Source organism: Centruroides vittatus, unplaced genomic scaffold (genome assembly GCF_030686945.1).
Source record: "Centruroides vittatus isolate TY-2023 unplaced genomic scaffold, ASM3068694v2 contig_564, whole genome shotgun sequence".
NCBI classification, from domain to species: Eukaryota; Metazoa; Arthropoda; class Arachnida; order Scorpiones; family Buthidae; genus Centruroides; species Centruroides vittatus.
In genome coordinates this window covers 2,233,107-2,250,621 of record NW_027122335.1, presented here as the reverse complement: position 1 = coordinate 2,250,621, position 17,515 = coordinate 2,233,107, and the positions used below count along the sequence as shown (strand labels likewise).

General features: G+C 24.1%; 1 protein-coding gene across 1 annotated transcript in view; it reads left to right on the top strand.

The window, feature by feature from the left end:
• The first annotated feature begins 8,662 nt into the window (after nt 1-8,662).
• Nucleotides 8,663-17,515, top strand: part of atl (atlastin GTPase) — a 78,641-nt gene continuing 69,788 nt past the window's right edge. Inside the window, exon 1 of the mRNA XM_067274851.1 lies at nt 8,663-8,764. The gene's annotated coding sequence lies outside the window, so the exon portion shown is untranslated. The remainder of the gene's footprint in view (nt 8,765-17,515) is intronic.

Here is a 17,515-nt window from a genome sequence, read left to right as displayed (position 1 = left end):
CGTATTTAATTTCGATCTGACTTATCTTGTAACTGTATTCATCTTTCTTTAGCTTAGTTTATTATAAATTTATAGTTTCAAATATTCTATAAGTTATTAAAATCAGCAATTCAGTCAAACAAGAAATTTCGTTAGAATAGATTTATATTGTCAGAGTATTTTGATTCCATCTTGAAAATTTCATAAACATTGCATTTTTTTAAAAAAATTCATACAAAGTAAGTTACATTGTTTATTAACTATGACATAAATTATATATTGCAAACAATACGTAAGATTATGAAAAAAAATTCTTATTGAAAAAAAGTATTTGTATTTGACTTATTTTATAGTTTTTAGGATTATTGTTTATTAACATTGTATTAAAATTAAAAATCTGCAAACGGCTTTGCATTTTATTTATATATCAATATATTATATTATTGAGCCATTTCGTATAAATTATTACTACTTAATTATTTCAAAAGATAAGATTAGTAATTTAGATAAGACGAACAAAGAAAAATTCACGAATAAATATTAAAAAACAGCTTTTTTTATTACGTCAATTATGTCATTAGAGTATAAGTTACGTAAACGTATAAAAATGGCGAATCATATAAATTCATGGTACATTTACGTAGCTTATTATGTGATCATTTATGTCATTACGTATCAAATATAAACACCATGCAGGTAAAATCTATATGAAACGTTTTATTATATTTAAATTAATGTCTACTGAAAAAATGAATTAAAATATGTAAAAATAAGATTAATTTTTCAAATAATTCATCTACCTAATTAGATAAATAGACTAGACATGAATGCTAACATTATTACTATTATTATTATTATTTTCTTGTAAATTTTGTAAGCTAGATTTAGACTAGTAAATGAGATCATTTAAACGTTTTAAACGAAAATTAAAAAAAAAAAAAACAAAAAAGATTCTTCTAACAGAAACTAGAATTCCTTTCAGTCTAATACTATGCTATCATATCCGGAAATTAACGACATTCATTAAATAATTACATTAATATTAATCAGCTGTAATCCATATTTAATATATTAAGAAAACTAATCATATGAAAATCAAAATATTAAAAAAAAACTGTTTTTGAATTTTGCAGACAATATTTTAAACGTATTATATACTTTACAAATAGTAGTTCGATATTTTATAATATTAGTATAACATAACTGCATTAACCAGGCCTGTTCTCGGGATTTTTAAAAGAGTTGGGTTTTAAAAATACATTAATTTTTACAATTATAAGTACAGTATAAGTACACAATACATTAGACTAAGGAGGAACTGAACTGATATAAAATAAATGTAAGTTAGATACACTATACTGTTTATTTTAATTTTATTTACTTTTTAAATTTTTCCAAAATGGGAGGTTAAACCTGTAAACTACTATGTGCCCGGTTTTGATATTAATTCATTTATTACAATAGTGTATGTCGTCTCCGGTTAACGTGAATATTTTCTTCGTGTATAATCCGTGTTAAACATTGCTACAATTGCTTTAACTGTAGATTTTCTAAAATTAGAACATTTTAATTATTTAAATTTTACGTTGTGATGATTAAAACTAGCCAAATTATAAAATTATAGCCATTTTGAATTTGAATTTAACATTCTGCATATTTGAATAGAGCTATTATATACTGATTGTTTATTATTTTAAGTATGAATCTTTTGATGTTACATTTGTTTATTGATTTATTGAAAATAAGACTTAATTTATTTTTCCTATTTTATTATAATATAAAAGCTAGAGTTAAATACGAGAAAAATATTCGATTCGAAAACTATATTTTATAAAGTTTCATAGCGTCGATGCTTAAAAGATAGCACTGAATAATAGAATCATTAATAGACTTGATTAACTTACATTAAATTGTTTCTTGTGATTTAGTGATGCTGCAAATTAGATATTAAATTGTGCTTATAAACCGAAACCACTGAAATTGTTTATTTATTTAATTTACAACTTCATATTGTAATTTTTACGAAATAATTTTTAAAACATAATTTTAAATGAAGATAAAAATCCGAGAGAAATATATAATTGGTAAAAAAAAAGTTTAAAATTATTGGAAAATACACCTTCGATGCTTGTCGAAAATAAGAATTAAAAAAATGTCAGGTTTACTAACACTTAAAAAGAATTATCTTTCTGTCATCTATTGTTCCGGGGTGACTCACGCTGTCCAATTATTTCTTGATGTTTTGACATTCACGTGTCCATCACGTGTGCACGTGCGTTCAATTGACCAATCAAATATCCTGCTTAGAATAAGGATAAATTAAAGCAATTGGTAGCTTTGAATAGAAGCATACGTGCGAGTGAATTTCAGATTTAAAATTTGCTTTGTTCGTTAATTTACCTTTAATTGTTGCTATTACAAATGTATGAATAAAGTAATTTATTCGAATTTATTTTTTAAAGAAGCATTTAATAGACTTAAAATTTAATGTTTTCATATAATGCTATCATTATAGCGATCTCTTAATTTAAATTAGAACCACTAAAGACAATAATATTAGACTTGAAAATAAATATCTGATATTGAAGAATTATTCGAGCTTTTTATATTATGTTCACGTATATGATAGAGCCTATATTTTCATTTTAATGACATTTTTGTAATTAAATTAAAGTTAAATGAATTGTAGCGGTGTTATTTTCGAAATTTAATTAAATTAAATCTAATTGTCTGTTAAGTAATATTCTATTATAACTCGTTTTTTAAAAATATTTTTCTTGTTAAACAAATACTTTAAGAAGCTATATATACGCAGCTATAAAAGAGAAGAATCGGAAACCGATCTTGTAACAATGTCTGCTACGTAATGAGTTTAATAAATAAATTAAGAAACTATTTTAGCGTATAGGTCCATATTATACAGGAAATGAATTTACAACCTGATTTCACTCCAAAATAATTAATGACAATCATATCCGTCCAATAATCCCTCTCACTTCCTGTTTTACGTAATATTTAAACGGTTCGAACATAAAATTTATTTTTCGTGATTCTAATAGCTTTTGTATTTAAATATTTTATCTATTACTATAATTACACATTTTAATACATTTTATTCTTTGTCAATGTTCTTAAAAAGAGCTTTATCTAACAATTTTAATTTTAATTTGTTTTTATTTTTAATGTCTTAAGAGAAGAGGCTAATAGACTGGATTTTAAATTCTTATTTTTAAAATCAAGCAAAATAATTAAACTAATATTTTCAAATATTCTATAAGAAACATTAAAATAATTTATCATACGTTTATTTTATTTATAATTTATATTTTCATCCGCAAATCGCTAGACTCAAAACGTTTTCGACGTTTTCTATACGGTTCTTTAAAATAACATAGACAGGGACATTAAAAAATGTGGGCCTAAATTAAATATTCTCAACATTTAATTTGTAATCCGTTTAATGTTCTAATAATGTAAAATAATTCTATTAAATTCTAATAATGTATCCAGCACAACTTTCTTCAAAGTATGTAAGCCTATTACGAAAAGTAAATAAATCCTTCAAAAATGCTATGAGAATTCAATAGTCTAATACGTAAATAATAGCTCAATTTATATTCTAAAATAATAAATATTACAAGAGTATGAAGTCATTTTTAATTACAAATATAAGATTCATAAATATGTAGGCATTAATTCAAAGTTTCTACTATCTCAAAATGTATAGGCTTATATTAATCGAAATATTAACATGCTTTTCTCGAGTATAAATATACACACTACTATTTTATTATATCATTATAACACGTAATATAAATAATATTACTTTAATGATTTATTATTACTAAATAATATAAGCCGAAGGACATTGTACAGTACATGAAAATGAACTGTATTAAATGATTTCGATTTGATTGATCTAATTCTTATATCATAAAAATTTATATTACCCTAAAATTTGTCTATAATAAATTTACTAAGCAAAACACTCGACTTTATTACAGATAACCTATACAATAATAAATTATAATGCCCACAATAACGACAATAAACGTGAAATTATTTTTCTAATATAATTTTATCCCTAAAGATACTATATACATTTTATCTTTAGATACAATGTTAATTAAAGGCCGTTTTAAGCATTTTTGAGGCCTCCAACCCAATTTCTTTAGAAGAATTAGGCTATACAGATAGGCATACAGAACAAAAGTGAGTGCATGCCATGCAGGCCGACGAGAGGAGTATGATGGGGTATATATTGGTTTATATATATTAGTCTACAGTATAAACAGTTCATAATAATTAATTTTTCATTTTATTATAATAATAATGCAATCAAATAAGTCATGCACATATTAGATGATTTAAATAATATTTGAGTTATAAAATGAATTCTTCAAAAAACAGAGAAAGATTTCTTGCGGGTTTAAATAGATGAAACGACCTAAAATTAGTTTGTTCATTTTAATTGGCCGAAAGTCATTCCAAGCACGTGCAGCGATATATCTTTGAGATGATGTCATTCAATCAAGGGTTGTGAGAGAGAGACGGTGGCGCCACAGGTGGTGGAAAAATAAGTTAAGTTAACATCAAGTGTGAGAAGGTTTGGATTCAACCAATGCTGTTTTCGTGTATCAATTAACTGGGTCCAAGTGTTCCATGCGTGACTCATGACCATTACCGCTTGAAACCAATTTAGTATATTAAATTGTGCTGAAAAGAGAACAATTAGTATTAGTTAAGACTTTTGTCAATAGAAAGCGAATCTTGATTTCAATCCGAATTATCTTCTATTTTCTAAATATTTTTCAAATTCACTAAAGTATGAAAATAAAATGTTTTGTGACGATTCGAGATAAGTCTTAAGTAAAAGACTACATAAAACATAAATGAATTTTATTAAATTATTTACATTAATTACGTAAATTAACATAAAAATTTGTTAAAAGTGATCTTTCAATTTTTTAATTACTATATTTATTGCTATTTAATTGTTTAAATTATAATTCATTATAGTGTAAGGAGAAGTTATGAGTTTTAGTTTTTTGAAGTTGAAAACACATTACATAAAGAACGTTTAAACCATATTATAAAATAGTTATACAGTATTTAAATTTTTATAATTCTCTTAAGTTTAAATTGTTTATTTTATTTTTCCGTTAAACTACAAAAAATAGAAAGATTCGTTGAAATTATTTTTAAATTAATTATCCTCCTTATGTTATTTTATGGTTATTTTAATTATATGTATTATTAACAAAAAACAAATATAAAATATTTTATTTTAAATAGTACAAACCCTTCATTTATCTTTTGTCAAATAAATTCTAAATAGGTATATCTTAAATTATTATGTGATATAATCGAAATAACAAATATCAATTTAGTTATAGTTGTAGTTTGATTTAATAAGATTCGCTGTTAAAATTCAGAATACTGTTGTCTATTTTTTTTGTGAAACGAAGTATGCAGATCTACAATAAATGAAACTTGACATTGAAATTTTTCTTTCTTAATGTTCACATAAGGTAAATAATAATTTTCCATTCCAAACAAATCCAAAGAAAAATACTGAAAGTCCTCCTTCAGGGAGAAGAAAATTTCAGGGTTGTGAAATTGTCAATGAGGAATAAATAGCTTAAAATCTATTAAAGATTTTAAGCTAATTTTTTCCCACTTTGTTTATTGATCAAAGTATAATAAAGTATGTGAACAATTCTATTTGTTTTAACTTATTAATCATTTGTAACATCGCCTTTATTTTCTATAACAGAAACTAATCGTTTTGCAATTGATTTGTAAAGATCAACAATGATTTTTACTGGAAATGTGTCTTCACATTGTTTAATAGAGTTCCTTAGGTCATCAAGCTTGTCATACTGATTGTTGGCATATATTTTAGATTTTTCTAATATGGCGTTTTATTCGACTTCTTTATCTTTCATTACTGATATACCTTTCTTTTAAGAATTACTCTTTAATACGTTATAAACATTTAATGATTAATTTAAGTGTAATGGAAATTTTCTCACACTTAAACCTTGTGTGAATAACTTACAAACGAAATCCGAAAGCATTTTGTCATTAAGCCAGACAACGTAAATGCCTATAAATTAGTTTACGTTGAAATTATAGTATTTTATTCTTCATAAAATATGGCTTTATGTACAAAATTTTAAGTTTAACAAAAAATTTTAGCCACTACATTATTAGGAAACTTGTAGTTTCTAAAATACTTTTATATATTTCAAGCTAAAATTTTAGTAATTAGTTAAATTTAATGAATAAAATCGTGGGAAAATTCAGCTCAAAACCTTTGATATATATATTTTTAATCTCGATATAACAAAATCGTGACCACCAGTGTTTTCTTATAAGAGAATAAAGCGTAAACTTGATAACGAAAGAAATTATTTTCGCCATCAAAGAAATTTTTTAATAATATCAAATGAATGAATTTTAGTAGCAGACGTTGCTTTAGAAGAATAGGAACAACTGAAAAGATTAAGGCAGCATATATTTTACTTAAAACAAAATGTAGTATCTTATCTTAAAGATTTGAGACCAATGTAAACATTTGGGAATATAACTAAGCGAGAACTTACAATTAAAAATACTTTAAAGGATTATGAATTATGTTTATCAGTAATAAAAGCAATAGTTAATGATTTTATGAAAAACACAAGATCTGATTGAGATAGGAATTAAGCTATTAAAATATTTTTACTTGTTTATCTGTCATCAAAGATTTAGACGATGTAAATAACGAGGTAGAATAGTTTAAAATAAATCAAAAGAGAACGATGAATGTAATTAGTGTCACAAATTTCAATATTAAATGAAATTCGTAGCTACTTCATACAAGTAATCAGAGAGAGAATATATATATTATAACGAGCAATTATTTATTGTGACATCATCACATGCTGGACTGCGGCCTTCAACTTTTAGTCATATTTTTAATTTATTTAATTTAAAATATACACTCTCCACTTCAAATTAAGTGCCTTGCCCCTGTATATCATATTTCTCTGTTAGCAATGGACTCGTGCCAGTTATCAATTAACTGCTTTCAGGAGAAAAATTTTGAACTGAAATAACGTGACTTTCGGTTTACATTAGAAGTTCGTATATATAGGGCTTCCAGCCCCTAAACTTTCCATGTCTGGTCTTGAATTTCATTTATCTAACTCCATTCTCGAGATTAAGGAAAGACAGACGAACAGACGTACAGCGGTGGGAATTTATAGGTCTACAACTTTTTCAAATTGTAGCCCAATAATAAAAATTTAATATCTCTAAACGTATTTCTAAACACACACAGATGGAAGTTATAAATTCGGTTTTCCTGACATTATTTTATTGGATTTTTACCAAAAAAATTTTTTTTACATTTTATCAACATATCATCATTCTCGCAATATTACTGTCAAAATAACTGCGATTTTCACACATCTACAACCACCCAGACAGGTTTTTTTTTTCTTTTACATTAAATGAATCCCGACACATATACCTACACTCAAATTATTCTTATATAATACTAAAATAACCCCGGGCCTCATACAAGTTCTGAACGGCCCTGACTAGAAATACACGTTATCGTTAAAATAGAATCAAATTCTATCATTAAATAAATAAATGATTTTATAAATCTTAATCGACCATTGTAGTGTGGAACATATCAGGTATATTTTTTTAAAGAGAAAACGCAAATTAAGAATATCTTATAATGTTAAATAAATTAAAGTTTTCCAATAAAATTATTATTAATAAACTTAATATAAAATGTATAAGCTATAATATGTTTAAATGTTAATTATACGCTTATATAAGTCTATTTATACATAATTTTTTCCTTAGTAAAAGCTTCAAAAATTGAAATATGTAAGCAAACAAAATCTATCGAATTTAAATAAATATTTAGTACACTTTTTAAATTCTAATTTATTAAAAATTCGACATCTCTTTTATTTTATTTTATTTTATTTTTTGCTGATATTAAATCAAATAAACAATTTTTCAGTTTAATATAATTGGATTTGGATGTAATGTAATAAAAAAAAATAAATACAGCAGAGTATCGATTAACCGACTTATCGGTTAACCGACCGCGTTCTAGTCGGCAAATTCAAATGTCCGCTAGTGATGTGGTGCTACAATATTTGGTTATGTCTTGGCTACTTTAATATTATTTTTGTTAAATTTTTGCATGTTTTAGCTGGCAGCACTGGCTCGACCATGAAAGGGAGGCTAGTATTTAAACCAGGCCTAATACACTATACTAATAATGTATTTTTTCATACTCTTCGGTTATCCGACTTTTCAGTTATCCGACCAACCCCAGTCCCTAATTAAGTCGGATAATCGATGCTCTACTGTAAAAATATTCTAACAGTTTAAAAAAACTTATTTCACATCAGAATACTTAGAATTTTTTATGGGTCTACTACTAAATATAAGATTAATTACACTTTAGTTAAATCTATATTTTAAATCTATTTTAAAAATATGCTAAATATAATATAATATTTAATATACTTTGCCGCAAAGATAGGCTAATCTAATCTAATTTTATAATCGGGATATATTATTTTGTTGACGAATTATCACCCGTTAATTTATCTCTCAAATAGGAGTTGTGTTTTAATATTAACGTTAGTGATATAAAATACAGACTACGCTTTATGTTAATTATGTTATAGCATAGTACTGTACGATGCGAAATTTAGCGTGAATAAAAATAATATTTTATTACTATAAAATAGAGAATTTCTAAAAGGTAAGTGAATTTTCTCAAATGATTTAAAATTAGCTGTAGTATTCTTATAATATTCTATTCTATAATATATATTATATAATAATTTATTCTTAGTTTATTTTGACGCCCTTTCAGATAAAAAAAAAAGCAATTTTTTAACATCTGAAATTCGATATTATCTACTTTAATCGGGATAACATATAGCAAAGTTAGACCTGTTCTTGTTGAAAATAATGCTTTTAATTTTGAAAACAGCTTTTATAATTTCTATTTTTGAGAGTTTATTATTAATATTAAAATATTTGCATTTTCTAATTTATTTATTCTTTCGAAAAAAAAGAAGATATATTCGCATTATTCGAATAAAGTTAAATAATTTTTTCTAATATAATAATTTATATTAATTGTATAAAAAAGCTAAAATTAAACAGAATTATCAAGTTTTAATGTTAAATTTTTATAATCATATTAATTAGGTTAGATAAAATTAAAATGATCTATATAATTTTCTAAATTAATTGCAACAGTTTAAATTATGATTACTGTTAAACAAGAATTTACATTAAATTAGATCTAATAACAATAATGATTACAAATACCACTACCAAAACAGTTTGATGCTAAGTAAGTTTATAAAATAATTTATTAACGTTTAATTCGTTTTATTTAATATAATTATTCAAATCTGATTATTTTGCATATTGTTTGAATATTTATTTTTCAACATTTCATCTAGATGTAATGATTTTTTATTTTGAATCGAATTTTAAATGATGAATTTTAATTTCTAAAATATTAGTTTAAAAAAAAAAATCTCTCATCAAATAATAGAACTTGAAGCATTTTCAGAGAGGAAAGAGGTTTAATTTTCTTAATATTTTTCGTATGCTTGCAGAATAGGTAATTCAGTCTTATTAACGCGACAAGAAGGCGTTACAAAAATAAATATGATAAGTATATTAAAGTAATATTTATAAAAATATATTAAATTACTGAATACACTTAATCTTCGTTCCCTGTAAAGTGATGAAATCTCTTTATCTTAGACCAGACTCCCAGACATTCTTACAATTTCTAATGAATTTGTCTCACTGTTACTGTGAAATAAATGAATTACTGCTTCATTATTAGTATTTTTTTGAGTTTTTTATCTTTTAGACGCCTATATAGAAAATACCAAAAAAAAACCACAGAAGAAAAACTACAGAATATTTAATGAATATTTTCAGTGAATTATTGATCAATAACAAAAATAAAAATACCAAAATCCATTCAAGATAAATAGCCAAAATTTACTTTAATATTTATATTTTTAAGTCATAAGATAAAACCGAGAACTATTTTCATAAATTATAAATAAATTAAGTTACAAAATAAAAATTATAACCACTATTTAGAAAGGTATATAATAACGAAAGTAAGATATTAATGCATGATATTAATTTTACTTCTAATTAAATCGAACCCAAAATTATAAAATAATAAACAGATATATATTATTAACAAAATTAAGATATAATTTTATTAATTAAATAATGACGTATTTAATAAAATAAATATAATAAGACCATTTTAAATTACAACATATAATTTGTGTTCTCGGTTATCAGAATAATGAACGTAATATATCTATTATGGAAAATTTATCAGAAACGAGATATGAAATTTGTCATCATAATTACAGGATAAATAAAGTTAACATTAATGTCGAGTCATTTGACAAAATAATCTCATTAATTTTAAATTTTAAATAATTATTTTATAATTGAAAATATTTTAAATTATTATTAGATAAATTTGGTGATAAAAATATCTAGAAAGGTACTAATAATATAAATATGGAAAATGGTAAATGTATAAAATATGAAATTTAATAGATTAATTAAATATATGATTAATGAGAATTACTTAAATTTTGTGTTAAAAATCATTCTACTCTTTATTAAGTTAGAGTTATGATTATAAGAAATATTGAAGTTTATCTACTTATGAGTTTGCAACTATTTATTTGTAGTCGTATCGAGCAATTAGACTTGAATCAATAATAAATCCTCTCACAATAAACATGGAAAAATAAGAATTTTTCGAACTTAACACATAATGCTAATAACAAATCGAAACAGAAGATAGGATTTCATGTTTCACATATAAATATCTATAGGGAATTAATTGTGGATTAAGGATGCTCTAATATGAATCCATATTAGAATATGTTTTAGACGAAGAGCCGGCAATTAATGAATCGAGGATTAACCACAATACGGAATAATGAGGACAGCAGGCTGAAATACAGGGAAAAAACCTCAGAAATATTGGCTAGGGAACTGTTTTGAAAGATGAACAAAACATGATACTTGTGATTTTTTCATGGATTATTCGTGTAATGCTTCTTCTTTCTTTCTCAAACATATTGATTGACCCAATAAGCAATATTAAGACGATCGCGTAATTAATAAATGCCTTATTCTGTTTAGTCAAATCCATTCCATTCCTTCAGAAACGTCATTCAATTAAAAATATAACATATTAATTTTGAGCTGTAATTCATTATTTATAATTAAATTAAAGAACAATGAATTTTTTAAAAAAAAATATAAAACTCGTTTCAAGGAGGGAATAAGTTAAATGCATGCAATATTCAGTAATACAAGTGATACAAAATCTAGATATTCAATTATATTAAATAAAGTTGAAGCAATGAATTAAGTACAATAATTACTTTAGTGGAATCGTTATTATTCATATTTAAATAAAATAAAATTACTTATGTAACCATAGATAAGATAGAAAATAAATTTCTAGTTCAGAGATCGTTCGAAAATATCAAATGATATGATAAAAGATAAATTTTATCCTAATGATATCAGTTTATTCTTGTCTACTTTCGTTTTTTTCTATTATTATTATTTTGTTGGGTTAAGTGAGATATACTCGGTTAACACCGGTGGCTGTGTACTATGCCGGACCAAAGTCAAGGCATAGTAACCAAAACAGAAATTAAAGAAGTGTATCAGTGTGTGTGTCTGTATTCAGGAATTTTCTCACAATATGACATGTATTCAATATAGTGGCCTTCTGTAGTGTGATGTATGTGTTTCTATTCAATTGTAATGTGCCCAGGCTTTTGTGTAGTGTGTGTGGTATGACACCTGTAGAGGAGAGAACAACAGGTACAATAAGCACCTTATCCATCCTCCACAGATGCCTTATTTCCTGGGCGAGTTCTGTGTACTTGCTAATTTTTTCAGTGCATGCGTTTTGTATATTGTGAGTGTTTGGAATGGATATGTCTATAATGTATGTGATTTTATTGTGTTTGTCAATGAGTGTGATGTCTGGTCTGTTGTGGTAAATTGTTTTATCTGTGATTATGGCTCTGTCGTAGTACATTTTGTGCGTGTTGTTTTCCAATACTGTCTGTGGAATGTATTTATAGTATGGTTTGTGGATGTCTACTAATTTGTGTTTCTTTGCAAGCTCTTGGTGTATTATATTTGCTACTTGATTATGTCTGTGTAAATAATCTGTCTGTGCCAAGAGCTTGCAACCAGAGGTGATGTGTTGTATAGTTTCTGGCATAATGTGACATTTTCTGCATGTGTCATTTGTGAGTGTTGCATCTTTGAGTATGTGTTTTCTGTAGTTTTTAGTATTTATGACCTGATCCTGTATGGCAATCATGAATCCTTATTATTATTATTATTATTATTATTAAGAATTATTATTATATTATTAACATATATATGTTTTGATAATAGCAAAGATTTAATAGTACATTTATATATGTACTATTTAATTTATTAATTTTAAATAATAGTTTGAACATCATTGTTTCAATTAATTTTTTTAAAAATTACTTTAAAAGAATTTGGAGATAATATATAGGAAATGTATATCACGTTTAATTTATAAAGCATTCGTTATTGAAATAATGAAAAAAAATATTGAAATTCACTTAAAATTTTTCAAACATTTTTGCATAAATTTCTTGAAAATCTATTGATTAATGAATTTTATTTTAAAATTAGATTTAATTTTAAAGTTTCAACAACGAAAAGTGAAATTTAAAGTTAATTTATATTTCGTTTACAAAACATTTAGCGAATTTTAAAGATTTATATTTTTAAATACTTCAATAAAAATATTTTAAAATATATCCACAAATAATCACTAAAAATAATACATATTTTGATATATATTTTAATTAATACTTTTTAGAAAATTGCAATGTGATTTCTTCGTTCAAATATAAAATTTCAAAGGTAGAGTCAATTTTTCCAAAAGTTTATTATCGCGTTTCTACATTTTTTTTTTTTAATTCAAAGTAAAAATAGACCCATAAATATAATAATAAATAATAGAAAGTTACGAATTAATGTTTACAGTCACCGCATAGCCGATGCTTCAAGTTAATGAAGGATCCAGTTTGTTACGTGAACAATTTAACTAACTATTACCCCGGTGACATTTATGAATAAAACTTAATTGGATAATAACTGGCGATTGAAACAACCAATCCCGAACAGGAATAAATTTCCAAGAAAGCTTTGTTTTGTGTTTGTAAGCCGAATCGACGCTTTCCCACGACTTTTGTCAATGTGGGAATGTTGCGTCAGCCTATTAACAGACAATAATTGGTTGACGCCAGCACAATCTGAATGATCGGCGCTCGATATTATGAAGGGGGAATGCCCTTTAACTATCCATTTATGAAAATTGAGAATTTTTTTCTGAAATTTTCACTCTTATACGCATATATTTCATTCTTTAAATTAATTAAATTCAATTTTTAACTTTAATAATAATTGTGATTGAATTTCAACTATAATAACAGATAGATGCTTAAAGCAAATCTAAATATTGTTATTTTTTCATTAATTTGATTTATGTAAAACTAGCATTTTATCTAATTAATTAATCTAATAGTGCAAAAGCTTAAACAATATATTTCAAATTACGTTACGACAATTGCCAAGTTTTACGTGTTATAAACTGCTTTTTCTTAAATTTGTTTGAAATATTACGAAATATATTATAAAATACTGATAACAACCAGTTTTTTAATATTCACATATGAATTATTCAAGTTATTTTTTAATTTAATTAATATTAAAAACAACAGATGGCACCACATACAATAATTTCATAAATGACTGTTGAATTATTTCGGATATTGATCGGAAATTTTGTGCATTTTTATTTATTTTTTTTTTTAGATTAGATATTTGTATTGTTTAAGCACGTTATACAGATAATGATTCAGAAACAATACAAATGCATTAGATAAATATTATTAATAGTAAAGATTGCCAAAGGTTTTTCTAGTCACAATACCACATTATCATTATTTATAGACAAATATAAAGGAAGTTTCATTATTCTGTTTAAGGAAAAGTTTCAATTATTTTCTTAATTAATATTAAAATTTAATCAAAAATTCGAAGCCAAATACAATAAGAGTAAGTATTTTAACAGTTAATAATTATGTGCAAAATCAGCATGACCAACGAAGCATTTTATTAGAATTGATCTTATATATTAAATATTTTAAGAAAAAATTTTATTGTTGTAGACAACACTTTCCTAGTTAAGTATGCTTCTACATTCATATATTTTTTTCCTCAATCAAATGATCCATAAAAATGATTTATGACATAACTTAATTACTTGTTAGAATTTTTTTTCTTAGAATAAAAAAATAATAAACATATTTACAAGCTTTTACTATATAATTAAAGTAATTTATATAAAATAAAATATTTAAAGGGTAATTAGATTTAAAATTTAGTTTTTATTTTTTTAAATGTAAATATTTTATTATATTTATTATATTTTTTTAAGCTTAACTATTAAAATTGAAATTTTATAATATAATAATATCATTCTCTTATTTTTCATTAAATATTTCTTATAAAATTTTATTATTTTACTCAATTTAACCTGTCTAGTTTAAGTTGCACAATTTACTTCCTTTATTTTTATGTACTAACTACATTTTATAACATAAAATTTAGGTTGATAAATAGAAAAAATCTAGGACAAAACGTATCAAGATAAAAGAAATAGAAACTTGCAATCGATATTAGAGAATATTTCTTTATTTACGATTACATAACGATAATTTTACATCAAATATCATATTATCTCTGGAAAACAGAACAGAGAAACAATAATAGTGATGTTAAAACAATAAAATTTTAAGTAAAAATTAAAATCATACATTTTATAAGCAGTGGAACCACCTCTAAACAGTAGTAACCATTTTTTTATTATTATTATTTTTTTAATATTCACATCAGTGAATAGCCATTATTCAGACTTGATTGTATATATAATATTATTCTTAATTTATGTTGAAATTTCCACAAAGGTTAACATTTAGATATATTTTGAAGTAATATTTAAATCAAATAAAACTAAACTACTTTAAGTCTAAATTTGATTAATTTAATCCATTTTGGAATTAAGATATTTAATAAATGAAATTATATAGTGTTTATGTTTTGTTGTTGTGTGACGTTTACACGAAAGCTTCAGTTCGTAAATTTCGAAACATTCGTTAGAAAGCTTTTTGGTTTTCTCATGATCGATGTAATTGAAAAATGCTTTTATGGAATAAAAAAAAAAATTAGTATTTTTAAAATATGATAATAAAAATATAGATTAATTATACTTTCTAAATAATAAAATTTGATAATTTTATTTCTTAATACCCAAGAAATGCTACGGAATGAAAAATTTGTAAGTCTTTTTATGCTTCCATAAATAAGATGCCCGATTGAAACGATCCATTAATCCTCTTATGAGAGACCTAAAAGTATAATTTGGATGAAATACTAAAGAAATTGCATGATCTCAAACTCACAAATTTAATACATTAATAATAATGCAATCTAACCACAAAAATATTATAAACGTTTTAATAACGTCTTTCATTCTTTTTTAAAAAAATCATTCAGCTGGATATTAATACGTTATCCAATTAATGCGCTAAGCGGGACTGAAACCTCACATCTTAAAAGTCAAAATTAAAAAAAAGAAAAAAAATTGTTTATGTAGACGAAGAAATATCATACAGACTAAATATAGTTAATCGACGCTTTTCTATTGATAAGTTAAACATTATACAGAATCAATCTGTTTAAAGAAAAGAAGAAGAATAAATCTCGTTTTTCAATTATTTTTAAATAATATTTGCGTTACTACAGAAATTGTTTAAAGATGTCAGAAATAATTTAATAAAGAAATAAATGTCATATTTTCACTATTTCTTCTTATACTTTTTTAAAGACTGTTTTTAAACGATTTTAATATTATTGACACGTTTTTAATCATATAAATTTCCTTTTTTATTTCTATGTATTATGTATATGTATATATCATAATTTATTTGATTAACCGTTATGGATATAATATATTTAAGAATAATGAGGAATGGAATAGACATAAATTTCTTCCTTCATTTTAAAGCATTTTTATCCTAATATTTTAATAAATTAAATTCATATTTTTTGTTATCAATAACAAACAATATTCTACATATCAAAATACGTTTGCCCGCATTTATCGTCGTCAGTCAGTCAAAGACAATTCACTATGGGTAAACACTGACGGGGGGTGAAATTCAACCATAACAGTCGAAGGTCAATATTCGAAGAACGATAATGAATGCAGTCGTAAAGATGAATTGACATTTTAGTATGGTGTAGCAATGTTTTTTAAATTGTTTAGAAAAGAATGTAGATTCTTGATATTCAGGAATCGCTTGGGTTATCGGAGAGAAGAATATATATATATATATATATATTTTTTTTTTTTTTGGCCAACTTTTTATTGTTTTAAAAACTAAACGGTTGTTCGACCATGCCGAATGATACTTACGTTCACGGTCAGATTAGATTCAAAACTGACATTAATCTACAGTTACGGATTATTGAATTTTTTTTGAAGGTATCAGATAAAATATTCAGTTTTTAGGAGATTTAAGTTATTATATTATGTATAAAATTCCAATTTATTTTCTTTATTATTATTATTTAATTAAAAGAATAACTTCAAGAAATATATTTGGAAACTACTATTTGTTTCTCATTTCATATAGCATCATTTAAATAATAATCATATCCATCATTTATGTTCCTCTACTCGAAAATAAATAATTTTATGAAACTTTAATTGATATTAAATTGTCTTTAACGCATTAAATATTACCATATCGTGTTAAATGCTTCGTAACTTATTAAAATTTAAGGAATTAATCTAGATTTTCCTTGTCGACGCATAATACAAAATGTAAAATGGCTAGAATAGGATAAAAACATATATATATCAATTATATATAATATGCGCTATAAAATATTTACATTTTTATTATGAAAATATAATAAAATACGATTTTATTTATTTATTTTTGAAACTTTTAAAGTATAAAAAAATATCACACAATATCATAACATTTAATTTTTAATGTTTTGGGCACTATTATCTTAAATCTAATCAGGAACAGATTACAGAAGATCCTATCATTTTTTTTTTACATCGGACCTGAAATACATAATTATATTGTCTTATCGTATGAAGATTATATACACTTCAACAATTGTAATTCATATTTTTATATGGGTTACACGAGAAGAAATCATTTTAATAAGATAAACCAAAAATCGTGATTGCTAAACAGGTTTACTTTTTAAAAGCAACACAATAGTAATTTGGCAAATAGGTTACTGATAAAAACAAGCTAAATGATTTAACCTGAATAAAACTGAAATT